At 45.4% G+C, this 14,816-nt stretch overlaps 19 non-coding genes and 7 pseudogenes across 19 annotated transcripts in view; all 26 read left to right on the forward strand.

Moving 5' to 3' along the window:
- Positions 1 to 4,071: 4,071 nt before the first annotated feature.
- LOC147264391 (5S ribosomal RNA) lies at positions 4,072 to 4,190 on the forward strand. The gene has a single exon (XR_015113619.1). It is a non-coding gene; the product is annotated as a 5S ribosomal RNA (ribosomal RNA).
- Positions 4,191 to 4,499: 309 nt separating this feature from the next.
- On the forward strand, positions 4,500 to 4,618 carry LOC147264392 (5S ribosomal RNA). Its single transcript, XR_015114667.1, has one exon. It is a non-coding gene; the product is annotated as a 5S ribosomal RNA (ribosomal RNA).
- A 311-nt stretch (positions 4,619 to 4,929) lies between these two features.
- LOC147264393 (5S ribosomal RNA) lies at positions 4,930 to 5,048 on the forward strand (annotated as a pseudogene).
- Positions 5,049 to 5,359: 311 nt separating this feature from the next.
- On the forward strand, positions 5,360 to 5,478 carry LOC147264394 (5S ribosomal RNA; annotated as a pseudogene).
- A 310-nt stretch (positions 5,479 to 5,788) lies between these two features.
- On the forward strand, positions 5,789 to 5,907 carry LOC147264395 (5S ribosomal RNA). The gene has a single exon (XR_015113865.1). It is a non-coding gene; the product is annotated as a 5S ribosomal RNA (ribosomal RNA).
- A 309-nt stretch (positions 5,908 to 6,216) lies between these two features.
- On the forward strand, positions 6,217 to 6,335 carry LOC147264396 (5S ribosomal RNA). The gene has a single exon (XR_015114549.1). It is a non-coding gene; the product is annotated as a 5S ribosomal RNA (ribosomal RNA).
- Positions 6,336 to 6,646: 311 nt separating this feature from the next.
- Positions 6,647 to 6,765, forward strand: LOC147264397 (5S ribosomal RNA). Its single transcript, XR_015114705.1, has one exon. It is a non-coding gene; the product is annotated as a 5S ribosomal RNA (ribosomal RNA).
- A 309-nt stretch (positions 6,766 to 7,074) lies between these two features.
- Positions 7,075 to 7,193, forward strand: LOC147264398 (5S ribosomal RNA; annotated as a pseudogene).
- A 311-nt stretch (positions 7,194 to 7,504) lies between these two features.
- Positions 7,505 to 7,623, forward strand: LOC147264399 (5S ribosomal RNA; annotated as a pseudogene).
- A 311-nt stretch (positions 7,624 to 7,934) lies between these two features.
- Positions 7,935 to 8,053, forward strand: LOC147264400 (5S ribosomal RNA). Its single transcript, XR_015115244.1, has one exon. It is a non-coding gene; the product is annotated as a 5S ribosomal RNA (ribosomal RNA).
- Positions 8,054 to 8,363: 310 nt separating this feature from the next.
- LOC147264401 (5S ribosomal RNA) lies at positions 8,364 to 8,472 on the forward strand (annotated as a pseudogene).
- A 311-nt stretch (positions 8,473 to 8,783) lies between these two features.
- On the forward strand, positions 8,784 to 8,902 carry LOC147264402 (5S ribosomal RNA). Its single transcript, XR_015114430.1, has one exon. It is a non-coding gene; the product is annotated as a 5S ribosomal RNA (ribosomal RNA).
- A 309-nt stretch (positions 8,903 to 9,211) lies between these two features.
- On the forward strand, positions 9,212 to 9,330 carry LOC147264403 (5S ribosomal RNA). Its single transcript, XR_015113199.1, has one exon. It is a non-coding gene; the product is annotated as a 5S ribosomal RNA (ribosomal RNA).
- Positions 9,331 to 9,641: 311 nt separating this feature from the next.
- Positions 9,642 to 9,760, forward strand: LOC147264404 (5S ribosomal RNA). The gene has a single exon (XR_015115284.1). It is a non-coding gene; the product is annotated as a 5S ribosomal RNA (ribosomal RNA).
- A 309-nt stretch (positions 9,761 to 10,069) lies between these two features.
- LOC147264405 (5S ribosomal RNA) lies at positions 10,070 to 10,188 on the forward strand. The gene has a single exon (XR_015113341.1). It is a non-coding gene; the product is annotated as a 5S ribosomal RNA (ribosomal RNA).
- A 309-nt stretch (positions 10,189 to 10,497) lies between these two features.
- Positions 10,498 to 10,616, forward strand: LOC147264406 (5S ribosomal RNA). Its single transcript, XR_015113052.1, has one exon. It is a non-coding gene; the product is annotated as a 5S ribosomal RNA (ribosomal RNA).
- Positions 10,617 to 10,927: 311 nt separating this feature from the next.
- Positions 10,928 to 11,046, forward strand: LOC147264407 (5S ribosomal RNA). The gene has a single exon (XR_015114431.1). It is a non-coding gene; the product is annotated as a 5S ribosomal RNA (ribosomal RNA).
- Positions 11,047 to 11,355: 309 nt separating this feature from the next.
- LOC147264408 (5S ribosomal RNA) lies at positions 11,356 to 11,474 on the forward strand. The gene has a single exon (XR_015112796.1). It is a non-coding gene; the product is annotated as a 5S ribosomal RNA (ribosomal RNA).
- Positions 11,475 to 11,785: 311 nt separating this feature from the next.
- LOC147264409 (5S ribosomal RNA) lies at positions 11,786 to 11,904 on the forward strand (annotated as a pseudogene).
- Positions 11,905 to 12,215: 311 nt separating this feature from the next.
- LOC147264410 (5S ribosomal RNA) lies at positions 12,216 to 12,334 on the forward strand. The gene has a single exon (XR_015115050.1). It is a non-coding gene; the product is annotated as a 5S ribosomal RNA (ribosomal RNA).
- Positions 12,335 to 12,643: 309 nt separating this feature from the next.
- Positions 12,644 to 12,762, forward strand: LOC147264411 (5S ribosomal RNA). Its single transcript, XR_015115358.1, has one exon. It is a non-coding gene; the product is annotated as a 5S ribosomal RNA (ribosomal RNA).
- A 309-nt stretch (positions 12,763 to 13,071) lies between these two features.
- On the forward strand, positions 13,072 to 13,190 carry LOC147264412 (5S ribosomal RNA). The gene has a single exon (XR_015113502.1). It is a non-coding gene; the product is annotated as a 5S ribosomal RNA (ribosomal RNA).
- A 310-nt stretch (positions 13,191 to 13,500) lies between these two features.
- Positions 13,501 to 13,619, forward strand: LOC147264413 (5S ribosomal RNA; annotated as a pseudogene).
- A 310-nt stretch (positions 13,620 to 13,929) lies between these two features.
- Positions 13,930 to 14,048, forward strand: LOC147264414 (5S ribosomal RNA). Its single transcript, XR_015113342.1, has one exon. It is a non-coding gene; the product is annotated as a 5S ribosomal RNA (ribosomal RNA).
- Positions 14,049 to 14,357: 309 nt separating this feature from the next.
- On the forward strand, positions 14,358 to 14,476 carry LOC147264415 (5S ribosomal RNA). Its single transcript, XR_015112797.1, has one exon. It is a non-coding gene; the product is annotated as a 5S ribosomal RNA (ribosomal RNA).
- A 312-nt stretch (positions 14,477 to 14,788) lies between these two features.
- The window catches only part of LOC147264416 (5S ribosomal RNA), a 119-nt gene continuing 91 nt past the window's right edge, over positions 14,789 to 14,816 (forward strand). The window contains exon 1 of the ribosomal RNA XR_015115051.1: positions 14,789 to 14,816. This exon is cut by the window's right edge and continues 91 nt beyond it. This is a non-coding gene — a ribosomal RNA (5S ribosomal RNA).

Here is a 14,816-nt window from a genome sequence, read left to right on the forward strand (position 1 = left end):
TCTGGCAAGACAGCGCCCGGTAGCAAAGCAGCAGCTAGTTCTTCCTCAGTGTCACGGCTCACCAGCTGTGCCAATCAGGTGTAGATCGCACGCATGCAGAGCAAAGGGTTTCACAGCTAGTATGCTGTGGCAAACAGCCTCTGCACGTCAGATCGGGGGGGGGGGGGGTTCCCCACTAGCGGCGATTAAGGGACCGTGTCCCAAAAGCCGGACGCCTACAATTAAACACGTGAATATGAAAAACGTGCATGATCAGCATGCAACACGAGCTACAGGGAGCTACTGCTACATACCAGCACAGACGGTGGCGAGAAGGCAGGCGTGAGGCGATCAGAGGAGGAAGCGATGTGACCAGGAAGTGGGAGGACCCCGAACCCCAAGAGCAAGAGATTGACCAGGTAGATGCTGCCCCTATTTATAGAGCAGCGCCACACACTGGTTGGCTCATGATGGTACAAGCCAAGTCAGGCATCACCAACCAGTCTCACTGCTAGGATGGGACCTCTCATCCTGCCACATTTGCATTGATAATTACACTCGGTGCACATCATGCTAGCCAGATTTAGCAGCTAGCCAAAATGTTGAAAATGCTTGCAAATTAATCCAAAAAACACAGAGAGTTGACTTTACTTTTTACATCTCGAGCCTCCACAAATTAATGTGTGCGACATCTGTATTTTGCCTGTGAATTCATGAAGCTTTCTGATAGTCTGAACCATTTTACAGTACACACAATATACGTGTCACACAACAGTTAAGTCGGTTCATATTAAGATGAGTGCACACTGACTGTGTTTACATGCAATTACGTTCCTCCATCTTGTGCTAGGCTACTGCTCTGGCATGAGTCTGTCTGATGGCATGATTACAGTGTACTTAAGGCCATAGATCAGGAGCTGTGGTTGTATTTGTTTAAAAAAGAGTGGTTTTAGCATCGTTCAAGTGCCTGCTCATTTGTGTTGATTTTTCTTTGTCTCTGATATTGCCTACAGATGCAGGAGCCTATTTTCCAGCTGCCCTGATCCTAGTAAGTACTTGCCTGTCCATCACATTTCACAGTTAATCAGTTATTTTTTTCAGACCTCAAACATTGAAATAGACAACTATGTTATCTGGTTAAAGAAGCTGTTTTTTTCTTCTTCTTCTTCTCTTCTCTTTTCTCCCTATTTTTTTGGATCTCCAACACTATATCTACATGTATATATTTGATGGCTTATAATGTCTCATTCATCTGAGTGAGTTCCAACACTCCTTTTTTAGGCGCTTCATTGGAATAAATCCTGAGAGTGTCTGCATGTTTTCCCTGTGCTGGTTCTCTCCAGGTACTCCAGCTTCCTTCCACAGTCCAAAGACATGCAAATGGAAATGCAACTCTAAATTGACTGTAGGTATGGCTGTGAGTGTGAATGGTTGTCTGTCAATATTTGTTGGCTGCGGTGGACTGCGATGGACCACTGACCTGTCCAAGGTAATGTCCCCTCTGGGATAGGCTCCAGCCCCACCCTGTGACCCTTAACAGGATAAGCGGAAAAATGGATGGATGGATGGATGGATGGATGGATGGATGGATGGATAGATGGGTGGGTGATCACTCACAGGACTGTGAGTCTCTCACTCTGACCAGTTCATGCTATGGGACTTACACTGACGTAACCTGATTAGCTCAGTCAGTCGAGCATGAGACTCTTAGTCTCAGGGTTGTTGGTTCAAGCCCCATGTTGGGTGTTGATCTTAAACACCACTGCTTGTCCTCTCAGTTTTGAAAGCTTTGTTTGTAAATTGTCAGAAAAATCAGTGAATAAACAATACAAACTTAGGCTTTGTCAGAAATTCCATGCTTCCAAACTAACCAAAATGAAAAAAACAAAAGGTGAGACTTTTTCGTGCGTTCGAAAAATTTGTATGCGCTTCATTGTATCCACTTTCTATACTTCCATGCATCCCAGCTTATTTCTGTTAAGGGTTGCAGGGGGAGGCTGGAGCCTTTCCCAGTGGCTTTCAGGTGAGAGGCAGGTTTCACCCTGGACAGGTAGCCAGTCCATTGCAGACAGAATACCCACGCAGGCACGGAGAGAACATGCACACACCACACAGAAAGAACCTGTGCTCGAGCCAGGACTTGAACTTGCTTTGAGGCGACACTGTTAACAACGGTACCACCGTGCCACCCATTGACTGTAACACATTGTAAACAATATACACTCTTGTTATCATACAACATGTAGCCCTGTACAAAAATCAAATAAATTACATCGCATAAAAAGCATAAAAAGATGTGTTAAAAAGTTCAAAAATAAATAGAGTTCATGATCTTTAAAATTGGTTATAATGTGAGCAGGTTAAAAGCATAAATATAATATGTAACATTTAAAAAGTAAAACTATTTACGGTTAAAAAATAAATTCATATAAAGGTCTTTAAGTTCTCTGAGTCTGTAAAAGATCAGTGATCTGAGAATAAGGAGAGGGGAAGAAGCCGTGTTTATATGTAACCTCAATTGTTACCTGTCAATCATTTCATTCCTGTCTTATCTTTGGGTGTATTAAGACCGCAAAAGCCAATGAGAGGAAAGTTACTGTGTAAGGGGTGGGACTAGTGGCGCAGGTTTGTGAAGTGAGTAGTTAGCGCGCATGGGGAGAGAAACAGAGGCAATGATCAGAGAGTTAAGAGGGGAGGCATCATTTGTGTGGAGAGCATTTAAGTTTATTTTGGAGGTCGACGACTGGTGGTCCTGATGTAAACTTCTGTGTGACCTTCGAGAGGTGAATATTTATGCCTGTATTTTTAGCTTTATCTAACTGTTATAGTGAAAAGAGACTGGATGTGTACATGGTTAGCGACGTGCTAGCTAGGGATAGCATTCCGTGCTAATGTGCCTGCAAATCGTAGCTTTAGCGTTGTAATATTTTTGGAGCGAAAGTAAAGGTAATGCGAATTCGACACGAGATAATGTTTGATAATTGTGGCTAAATTAAGATAATATGCTTGAAGGAGACGGACATTGGAGAGAGAGAGACGGGTTTCCATCCGATGGCTCTGCTGTTCTGCTGTGCCCTGTCCTGCTGTGTTTTCTTCTTCGTGACTTTCGCTGTCCCGCCATTGCGTGTGAGTGTTTGGATTGTGACTGCCACCGCCATTGCCATTACCATTCAGACTCTCATCCTCCATTCCCGTTCTCCCCCTTCTAATAAAACCCTGGATTTGTGAGGACTAACATACACATACACATGCACTTGCTTTTATTGTGTGCTCAGCTGCGAGTGAAGCGGCCATTACAGTTGTGAAGCCCCGACCGCACACGAGCTTCAATAAACAGGCCTGAAACAGGTAAAAATTTAATTTAAGGTGTTTCATATGAATGTGTGTGTGCCCACAGGTAAAATATTGAGTTTTAGTTGTTGTAAATTAAAGAATACCGTTTTAGAAGGTAACTTAAGGATTCTGAAAGGGATTAAATATGATGTATATTTTTAAAAAACAAAAGGGTTATCTTTTGTAGAGGAAACTTTTTTTCCTTACAATTGAGGTGTAAAGGATGACTTGAGGGTATTTGATGTGAAACTATCTAACTAAAAAAGATTTTTATTTTCAGTGAAACGAAAGTTCAGAACCAAGAAAGACACTGTTTGTTTTGTTTTGAAAATCCTCTTACTCATTGTTAATAATTTTGTTCATTGTATTTTTATAATACTAGAATATATTCAATTTTTATTTCATCCATCTCTGTGAACAAGTACCTGTGAAGGATTAATTTGCAATTCTTTTAACTTCAGCTTGAGGAAAGGGCAGCTTTGAGTCTTTGGGGACCAGCATGAGCGAGCTTCCCTCACACACCTTTTCTTGAAGCGCCCTCCACAGCTTTCGAATGGAATGTCATGCAGTGTGTAATTTGAAGTAGACAGATTGCAGATGCAGTACTTTTCTCTAGATGACATCAACATTCTTTTCTTTGTATTGACAGGACAACTATTTGGTGTGTAAAAAGACCGTGAGGCTGTTGCACATCACATTTTTTTTGAGGTTGTAAAGTGAGTGAAATGGATATAGAGCCCATGTGTGTGAGAGTCAAGGGCTTACGGCCATACCACTCTGAACACGCCCGATCTCGTCTGATCTCGGAAGTTAAGCAGCGTCGGGCCTGGTTAGTACTTGGATGAAAGACCGCCTGGGAATACCAGGTGCTGTAAGCTTTTTTGTTTCTTTGTGTGGAAAGGGCAGCTTTGAGTCTTTGGGGACCAGCATGAGCGAGCTTCCCTCACACACCTTTTCTTGAAGCGCCCTCTGCAGCTTTGGAATGGAATTTCATGCAGTGGTTAATTTGAAGAAGACAGATGGCAGATGCAGTACTTTTCTCTCGATGACATCAACATTCTTTTCTTTTATTGACAAGACACCGATTTGGCGTGTGAAAAGACCCTGAGTCTGTTGCGCATCACTTTTTTTCTGAGGTTGTAAAGTGTGTGAAATGGATATAGAGCCCATGTGTGTCAGAGTCAAGGGCTTACGGCCATACCACTCTGAACACGCCCGATCTCGTCTGATCTCGGATGCTAAGCAGGGTCGGGCCTGGTTAGTTCTTGGATGGAAGACCGCCTGGGAATACCAGGTGCTGTAAGCTTTTTTGTTTCTTTGTGAGGAAAGGGCAGCTTTGAGTCTTTGGGGACCAGCATGAGCGAGCTTCCCTCACACACCTTTTCTTGAAGCGCCTTTCTGCAGCTTTGAAATTGAATGTCATGCAGCGTGTAATTTGAAGTAGACAGATGGCAGATGCAGTACTTTTCTCTAGATGACATCAACATTCTTTTCTTTGTATTGACAGGACACCTATTTGGCGTTTGAAAAGACCGTGAGGCTGTTGCACGACACTTTTTTTCTGAGGTTTTAAAGTGAGTGAAATGGATATAGAGCCCATGTGTGTAAGAGTCAAGGGCTTACGGCCATCCCACTCTGAACACGCCCGATCTCGTCTGATCTTGGAAGATAAGCAGGGTCGGGCCTGGTTAGTACTTGGATGGAAGACAACCTGGGAATACCAGGTGCTGTAAGCTTTTTTGTTTCTTTGTGAGGAAAGGGCAGCTTTGAGTCTTTGGGGACCAGCATGAGCGAGCTTCCCTCACACACCTTTTCTTGAAGCGCCTTTCTGCAGCTTTGAAATGGAATCTCATGCAGCGTGTAATTTCAAGTAGACAGATGGAGGATGCAGTACTTTTCTCTCGATGACATCAACATTCTTTTCTTTGTATTGACAGGACACCTATTTGACGTGTGAAAAGACCCTGAGGCTGTTGCGCATCACTTTTTTTCTGAGGTTGTAAAGTGAGTGAAATGGATATAGAGCCCATGTGTGTCAGAGTCAGGGGCTTACGGCCATACCACTCTGAACTCGTCTGATCTCGTCTGATCTCGGAAGCTTAGCATGGTCGGGCCTGGTTAGTACTTGGATGTGAGACCGCCTGGGAATACCAGGTGCTGTAAGCTTTTTTGTTTCATTGTTAGGAAAGGGCAGCTTTGAGTCTTTGGGGACCAGCATGAGCGAGCTTCCCTCACACACCTTTTCTTGAAGCGCCCTCCACAGCTTTCGAATGGAATGTCATGCAGTGTGTAATTTGAAGTAGACAGATGACAGATGCAGTACTTTTCTCTCGATGACATCAACATTCTTTTCTTTGTATTGACAGGACAACTATTTGGTGTGTAAAAAGACCGTGAGGCTGTTGCACATCACATTTTTTTTGAGGTTGTAAAGTGAGTGAAATGGATATAGAGCCCATGTGTGTCAGAGTCAAGGGCTTACGGCCATACCACTCTGAACACGCCCGATCTCGTCTGATCTCGGAAGCTTAGCAGGGTCGGGCCTGGTTAGTACTTGGATGGAAGACCGCCTGGGAATACCAGGTGCTGTAAGCTTTTTTTTTTCATTGTGAGGAAAGGGCCGCTTTGAGTGTTTGGGGACCAGCATGAGCGAGCTTCCCTCACACACCTTTTCTTGAAGCGCCCTCTGCAGCTTTGGAATGGAATTTCATGCAGTGGTTAATTTGAAGAAGACAGATGACAGATGCAGTACTCTTCTCTCGATGACATCAACATTCTTTTCTTTTATAGACAGAACACCGATTTGGCGTGTGAAAAGACCCTGAGGCTGTTGCGCATCACTTTTTTTCTGAGGTTGTAAAGTGTGTGAAATGGATATAGAGCCCATGTGTGTCAGAGGTAAGGGCTTACGGCCATACCACTGTGAACACGCCTGATCTCGTCTGATCTCGGAAGCTAAGCAGGGTCGGGCCTGGTTAGTACTTGGATGGAAGACCGCCTGGGAATACCAGGTGCTGTAAGCTTTTTTGTTTCTTTGTGAGGAAAGGGCAGCTTTGAGTCTTTGGGGACCAGCATGAGCGAGCTTCCCTCACACACCTTTTCTTGAAGCGCCTTTCTGCAGCTTTGAAATTGAATGTCATGCAGCGTGTAATTTGAAGTAGACAGATGGCAGATGCAGTACTTTTCTCTAGATGACATCAACATTCTTTTCTTTGTATTGACAGGACACCTATTTGGCGTTTGAATAGACCGTGAGACTGTTGCACGTCACTTTTTTTCTGAGGTTGTAAAGTGAGTGAAATGGATATAGAGCCCATGTGTGTGAGAGTCAAGGGCTTACGGCCATACCACTCTGAACACGCCCGATCTCGTCTGATCTCGGAAGCTTAGCAGGGTCGGGCCTGGTTAGTACTTGGATGGAAGACCGCCCGGGAATCCCAGGTGCTGTAAGCTTTTTTGTTTCATTGTGAGGAAAGGGCCGCTTTGAGTCTTTGGGGACCAGCATGAGCGAGCTTCCCTCACACACCTTTTCTTGAAGCGCCCTCTGCAGCTTTGGAATGGAATTTCATGCAGTGGTTAATTTGAAGAAGACAGATGTCAGATGCAGTACTTTTCTCTCGATGACATCAACATTCTTTTCTTTTATTGACAGGACACCGATTTGGCGTGTGAAAAGACCCTGAGGCTGTTGCGCATCACTTTTTTTCTGAGGTTGTAAAGTGTGTGAAATGGATATAGAGCCCATGTGTGTCAGAGTCAAGGGCTTACGGCCATACCACTCTGAACACGCCCGATCTCGTCTGATCCCGGATGCTAAGCAGGGTCGGGCCTGGTTAGTTCTTGGATGGAAGACCGCCTGGGAATACCAGGTGCTGTAAGCTTTTTTGTTTCTTTGTGAGGAAAGGGCAGCTTTGAGTCTTTGGGGACCAGCATGAGCGAGCTTCCCTCACTCACCTTTTCTTGAAGCGCCTTTCTGCAGCTTTGAAATTGAATGTCATGCAGCGTGTAATTTGAAGTAGACAGATGGCAGATGCAGTACTTTTCTCTAGATGACATCAACATTCTTTTCTTTGTATTGACAGGACACCTATTTGGCGTTTGAAAAGACCGTGAGGCTTTTGCGCATCACTTTTTTTCTGAGGTTGTAAAGTGAGTGAAATGGATATAGAGCCCATGTGTGTAAGAGTCAAGGGCTTACGGCCATACCACTCCTAACACGCCCAATCTCGTCTGATCTCGGAAGCTTAGCAGGGTCGGGCCTGGTTAGTACTTGGATGGGACACCGCCTGGGAATACCAGGTGCTGTAAGCTTTTTTATTTTCATTGTTAGGAAAGGGCAGCTTTGAGTGTTTGGGGACCAGCATGAGCGAGCTTCCCTCACACACCTTTTCTTGAAGCGCCCTCCACAGCTTTGGAATGGAATGTCATGCAGTGTGTAATTTGAAGTAGACAGATTGCAGATGCAGTACTTTTCTCTAGATGACATCAACATTCTTTTCTTTGTATTGACAGGACAACTATTTGGTGTGTAAAAAGACCGTGAGGCTGTTGCACATCACATTTTTTTTGAGGTTGTAAAGTGAGTGAAATGGATATAGAGCCCATGTGTGTGAGAGTCAAGGGCTTACGGCCATACCACTCTGAACACGCCCGATCTCGTCTGATCTCGGAAGCTTTGCAGGGTCGGGCCTGGTTAGTACTTGGATGGAAGACCGCCTGGGAATACCAGGTGCTGTAAGCTTTTTTTTTTAATTGTGAGGAAAGGGCCGCTTTGAGTCTTTGGGGACCAGCATGAGCGAGCTTCCCTCACACACCTTTTCTTGAAGCGCCCTCCACAGCTTTCGAATGGAATGTCATGCAGTGTGTAATTTGAAGTAGACAGATTGCAGATGCAGTACTTTTCTCTAGATGACATCAACATTCTTTTCTTTGTATTGACAGGACAACTATTTGGTGTGTAAAAAGACCGTGAGGCTGTTGCACATCACATTTTTTTTGAGGTTGTAAAGTGAGTGAAATGGATATAGAGCCCATGTGTGTAAGATTCAAGGGCTTACGGCCATACCACTCTGAACACGCCTGATCTCGGATGCTAAGCAGGGTCTGGCTTGGTTAGTACTTGGATGGGAGACTGCCTGGGAATACCAGGTGCTGTAAGCTTTTTTATTTTCATTGTTAGGAAAGGGCAGCTTTGAGTGTTTGGGGACCAGCATGAGCGAGCTTCCCTCACACACCTTTTCTTGAAGCGCCCTCCACAGCTTTGGAATGGAATGTCATGCAGTGTGTAATTTGAAGTAGACAGATTGCAGATGCAGTACTTTTCTCTAGATGACATCAACATTCTTTTCTTTGTATTGACAGGACAACTATTTGGTGTGTAAAAAGACCGTGAGGCTGTTGCACATCACATTTTTTTTGAGGTTGTAAAGTGAGTGAAATGGATATAGAGCCCATGTGTGTGAGAGTCAAGGGCTTATGGCCATACCACTCTGAACACGCCCGATCTCGTCTGATCTCGGAAGCTTAGCAGGGTCGGGCCTGGTTAGTACTTGGATGGAAGACCGCCTGGGAATACCAGGTGCTGTAAGCTTTTTTTTTTCATTGTGAGGAAAGGGCCGCTTTGAGTCTTTGGGGACCAGCATGAGCGAGCTTCCCTCACACACCTTTTCTTGAAGCGCCCTCTGCAGCTTTGGAATGGAATTTCATGCAGTGGTTAATTTGAAGAAGACAGATGACAGATGCAGTACTCTTCTCTCGATGACATCAACATTCTTTTCTTTTATTGACAGAACACCGATTTGGCGTGTGAAAAGACCCTGAGGCTGTTGCGCATCACTTTTTTTCTGAGGTTGTAAAGTGTGTGAAATGGATATAGAGCCCATGTGTGTCAGAGGCAAGGGCTTACGGCCATACCACTCTGAACACGCCTGATCTCGTCTGATCTCGGAAGCTAAGCAGGGTCGGGCCTGGTTAGTACTTGGATGGAAGACCGCCTGGGAATACCAGGTGCTGTAAGCTTTTTTGTTTCTTTGTGAGGAAAGGGCAGCTTTGAGTCTTTGGGGACCAGCATGAGCGAGCTTCCCTCACACACCTTTTCTTGAAGCGCCTTTCTGCAGCTTTGAAATTGAATGTCATGCAGCGTGTAATTTGAAGTAGACAGATGGCAGATGCAGTACTTTTCTCTAGATGACATCAACATTCTTTTCTTTGTATTGACAGGACACCTATTTGGCGTTTGAATAGACCGTGAGGCTGTTGCGCATCACTTTTTTTCTTAGGTTGTAAAGTGAGTGAAATGGATATAGAGCCCATGTGTGTGAGAGTCAAGGGCTTACGGCCATACCACTCTGAACAAGCCCGATCTCGTCTGATCTCGGAAGCTTAGCAGGGTCGGGCCTGGTTAGTACTTGGATGGAAGACCGCCTGGGAATCCCAGGTGCTGTAAGCTTTTTTGTTTCATTGTGAGGAAAGGGCCGCTTTGAGTCTTTGGGGACCAGCATGAGCGAGCTTCCCTCACACACCTTTTCTTGAAGCGCCCTCTGCAGCTTTGGAATGGAATTTCATGCAGTGGTTAATTTGAAGAAGACAGATGGCAGATGCAGTACTTTTCTCTCGATGACATCAACATTCTTTTCTTTTATTGACAGGACACCGATTTGGCGTGTGAAAAGACCCTGAGGCTGTTGCGCATCACTTTTTTTCTGAGGTTGTAAAGTGAGTGAAATGGATATAGAGCCCATGTGTGTGAGAGTCAAGGGCTTACGGCCATCCCACTCTGAACACGCCCGATCTCGTCTGATCTCGGAAGTTAAGCAGCGTCGGGCCTGGTTAGTACTTGGATGGAAGACCGCCTGGGAATACCAGGTGCTGTAAGCTTTTTTGTTTCTTTGTGAGGAAAGGGCAGCTTTGAGTCTTTGGGGACCAGCATGAGCGAGCTTCCCTCACACACCTTTTCTTGAAGCGCCCTCCGCAGCTTTGGAATGGAATATCATGCAGTGGTTAATTTGAAGTAGACAGATGGCAGATGCAGTACTTTTGTCTCGATGACATCAACATTCTTTTCTTTTATTGACTGGACACCGATTTGGCGTGTGAAAAGACCCTGAGGCTTTTGCGCATCACTTTTTTTCTTAGGTTGTAAAGTGTGTGAAATGGATATAGAGCCCATGTGTGTGAGAGTCAAGGGCTTACGGCCATACCACTCTGAACACGCCCGATCTCGTCTGATCTCGGAAGCTAAGCAGGGTCGGGCCTGGTTAGTACTTGGATGGAAGACCGCCTGGGAATACCAGGTGCTGTGAGCTTTTTTGTTTCTTTGTGAGGAAAGGGCAGCTTTGAGTCTTTGGGGACCAGCATGAGCGAGCTTCCCTCACACACCTTTTCTTGAAGCGCCTTTCTGCAGCTTTGAAATTGAATGTCATGCAGCGTGTAATTTGAAGTAGACAGATGGCAGATGCAGTACTTTTCTCTAGATAACATCAACATTCTTTTCTTTGTATTGACAGGACACCTATTTGGCGTTTGAAAAGACCGTGAGGCTGTTGCACGTCACTTTTTTTCTGAGGTTGTAAAGTGAGTGAAATGGATATAGAGCCCATGTGTGTGAGAGTCAAGGGCTTATGGCCATACCACTCTGAACACGCCCGATCTCGTCTGATCTCGGAAGCTTAGCAGGGTCGGGCCTGGTTAGTACTTGGATGGAAGACCGCCTGGGAATACCAGGTGCTGTAAGCTTTTTTGTTTCTTTGTGAGGAAAGGGCAGCTTTGAGTCTTTGGGGACCAGCATGAGCGAGCTTCCCTCACACACCTTTTCTTGAAGCGCCCTCCGCAGCTTTGGAATGGAATGTCATGCAGTGGTTAATTTGAAGTAGACAGATGGCAGATGCAGTACTTTTCTCTCGATGACATCAACATTCTTTTCTTTTATTGACAGGACACCTATTTGGTGTGTAAAAAGACCCTGAGGCTGTTGCGCATCACTTTTTTTCTGAGGTTGTAAAGTGAGTGAAATGGATATAGAGCCCATGTGTGTAAGATTCAAGGGCTTACGGCCATACCACTCTGAACACGCCCGATCTCGTCTGATCTCGGATGCTAAGCAGGGTCGGGCCTGGTTAGTACTTGGATGGGAGACCGCCTGGGAATACCAGGTGCTGTAAGCTTTTTTATTTTCATTGTTAGGAAAGGGCAGCTTTGAGTGTTTGGGGACCAGCATGAGCGAGCTTCCCTCACACACCTTTTCTTGAAGCGCCCTCCACAGCTTTCGAATGGAATGTCATGCAGTGTGTAATTTGAAGTAGACAGATTGCAGATGCAGTACTTTTCTCGAGATGACATCAACATTCTTTTCTTTGTATTGACAGGACAACTATTTGGTGTGTAAAAAGACCGTGAGGCTGTTGCACATCACATTTTTTTTGAGGTTGTAAAGTGAGTGAAATGGATATAGAGCCCATGTGTGTGAGAGTCAAGGGCTTACGGCCGTACCACTCTGAACACGCCCGATCTCGTCTGATCTCGGAAGCTAAGCAGGGTCGGGCCTGGTTAGTACTTGGATGGAAGACTGCCTGGGAATCCCAGGTGCTGTCAGCTTTTTTGTTTCTTTGTGAGGAAAGGGCAGCTTTGAGTCTTTGGGGACCAGCATGAGCGAGCTACCCTCACACACCTTTTCTTGAAGCGCCTTTCTGCAGCTTTGAAATTGAATGTCATGCAGCGTGTAATTTGAAGTAGACAGATGGCAGATGCAGTACTTTTCTCTAGATGACATCAACATTCTTTTCTTTGTATTAACAGGACACCTATTTGGCGTTTGAAAAGACCGTGAGGCTGTTGCACGTCACTTTTTTTCTGAGGTTGTAAAGTGAGTGAAATGGATATAGAGCCCATGTGTGTGAGAGTCAAGGGCTTACGGCCATACCACTCTGAACACGCCCGATCTCGTCTGATCTCGGAAGCTTAGCAGGGTCGGGCCTGCTTAGTACTTGGATGGAAGACCGCCTGGGAATACCAGGTGCTGTAAGCTTTTTTGTTTCATTGTGAGGAAAGGGCCGCTTTGAGTCTTTGGGGACCAGCATGAGCGAGCTTCCCTCACACACCTTTTCTTGAAGCGCCCTCTGCAGCTTTGGAATGGAATTTCATGCAGTGGTTAATTTGAAGAAGACAGATGGCAGATGCAATACTTTTCTCTCGATGACATCAACATTCTTTTCTTTTATTGACAGGACACCGATTTGGCGTGTGAAAAGACCCTGAGGCTGTTGCGCATCACTTTTTTTCTGAGGTTGTAAAGTGAGTGAAATGGATATAGAGCCCATGTGTGTAAGAGTCAAGGGCTTACGGCCATACCACTCTGAACACGCCCGATCTCGTCTGATCTCGTAAGCTTAGCAGGGTTGGGCCTGGTTAGTACTTGGATGGAAGACCGCCTGGGAATCCCAGGTGCTGTAAGCTTTTTTTTTTCATTGTGAGGAAAGGGCCGGTTTGAGTCTTTGGGGACCAGCATGAGCGAGCTTCCCTCACACACCTTTTCTTGAAGCGCCCTCTGCAGCTTTGGAATGGAATTTCATGCAGTGGTTAATTTGAAGAAGACAGATGGCAGATGCAGTACTTTTCTCTCGATGACATCAACATTCTTTTCTTTTATTGACAGGACACCGATTTGGCGTGTGAAAAGACCCTGAGTCTGTTGCGCATCACTTTTTTTCTGAGGTTGTAAAGTGTGTGAAATGGATATAGAGCCCATGTGTGTCAGAGGCAAGGGCTTACGGCCATACCACTCTGAACACGCCCGATCTCGTCTGATCTCGGAAGCTAAGCAGGGTCGGGCCTGGTTAGTACTTGGATGGAAGACTGCCTGGGAATCCCAGGTGCTGTAAGCTTTTTTGTTTCTTTGTGAGGAAAGGGCAGCTTTGAGTCTTTGGGGACCAGCATGAGCGAGCTTCCCTCACACACCTTTTCTTGAAGCGCCTTTCTGCAGCTTTGAAATGGAATCTCATGCAGCGTGTAATTTGAAGTAGACAGATGGCAGATGCAGTACTTTTCTCTCGATGACATCAACATTCTTTTCTTTTATTGACAGGACACCGATTTGGCGTGTGAAAAGACCCTGAGGCTGTTGTGCATCACTTTTTTTCTTAGGTTGTAAAGTGTGTGAAATGGATATAGAGCCCATGTGTGTCAGAGTCAAGGGCTTACGGCCATACCACTCTGAACACGCCCGATCTCGTCTGATCTCGGAAGCTTAGCAGGGTCGGGCCTCGTTAGTACTTGGATGGAAGACCGCCTGGGAATACCAGGTGCTGTAAGCTTTTTTGTTTCTTTGTGAGGAAAGGGCAGCTTTGAGTCTTTGGGGACCAGCATGAGCGAGCTTCCCTCACACACCTATTCTTGAAGTGCCCTCCACAGCTTTCGAATGGAATGTCATGCAGTGTGTAATTTGAAGTAGACAGATGGCAGATGCAGTACTTTTCTCTAGATGACATCAACATTCTTTTCTTTGTATTAACAGGACACCTATTTGGCGTTTGAAAAGACCGTGAGGCTGTTGCACGTCACTTTTTTTCTGAGGTTGTAAAGTGAGTGAAATGGATATAGAGCCCATGTGTGTGAGAGTCAAGGGCTTACGGCCATCCCACTCTGAACACGCCCGATCTCGTCTGATCTCGGAAGTTAAGCAGCGTCGGGCCTGGTTAGTACTTGGATGGAAGACCGCCTGGGAATACCAGGTGCTGTAAGCTTTTTTGTTTCTTTGTGAGGAAAGGGCAGCTTTGAGTCTTTGGGGACCAGCATGAGCGAGCTTCCCTCACACACCTTTTCTTGAAGCGCCCTCCGCAGCTTTGGAATGGAATGTCATGCAGTGGTTAATTTGAAGTAGACAGATGGCAGATGCAGTACTTTTCTCTCGATGACATCAACATTCTTTTCTTTTATTGACAGGACACCTATTTGACGTGTGAAAAGACCCTGAGGCTGTTGCGCATCACTTTTTTTCTGAGGTTGTAAAGTGAGTGAAATGGATATAGAGCCCATGTGTGTAATATTCAAGGGCTTACGGCCATACCACTCTGAACACGCCCGATCTCGTCTGATCTCGGATGCTAAGCAGGGTCGGGCCTGGTTAGTACTTGGATGGGAGACCGCCTGGGAATACCAGGTGCTGTAAGCTTTTTTATTTTCATTGTTAGGAAAGGGCAGCTTTGAGTGTTTGGGGACCAGCATGAGCGAGCTTCCCTCACACACCTTTTCTTGAAGCGCCCTCCACAGCTTTCGAATGGAATGTCATGCAGTGTGTAATTTGAAGTAGACAGATTGCAGATGCAGTACTTTTCTCTAGATGACATCAACATTCTTTTCTTTTATATTAACAGGACACCTATTTGGCGTTTGAAAAGACCGTGAGGCTGTTGCACGTCACTTTTTTTCTGAGGTTGTAAAGTGAGTGAAATGGATATAGAGCCCATGTGTGTGAGAGTCAAGGGCTTACGGCCATACCACTCTGAACACGC

The sequence above is a fragment of the Aulostomus chinensis genome, chromosome 4 (genome assembly GCF_037954235.1).
Source record: "Aulostomus chinensis isolate RoL2024-O1b breed Wild chromosome 4, RoL_Achi_v1.0, whole genome shotgun sequence".
NCBI lineage: Eukaryota > Metazoa > Chordata > Actinopteri > Syngnathiformes > Aulostomidae > Aulostomus > Aulostomus chinensis.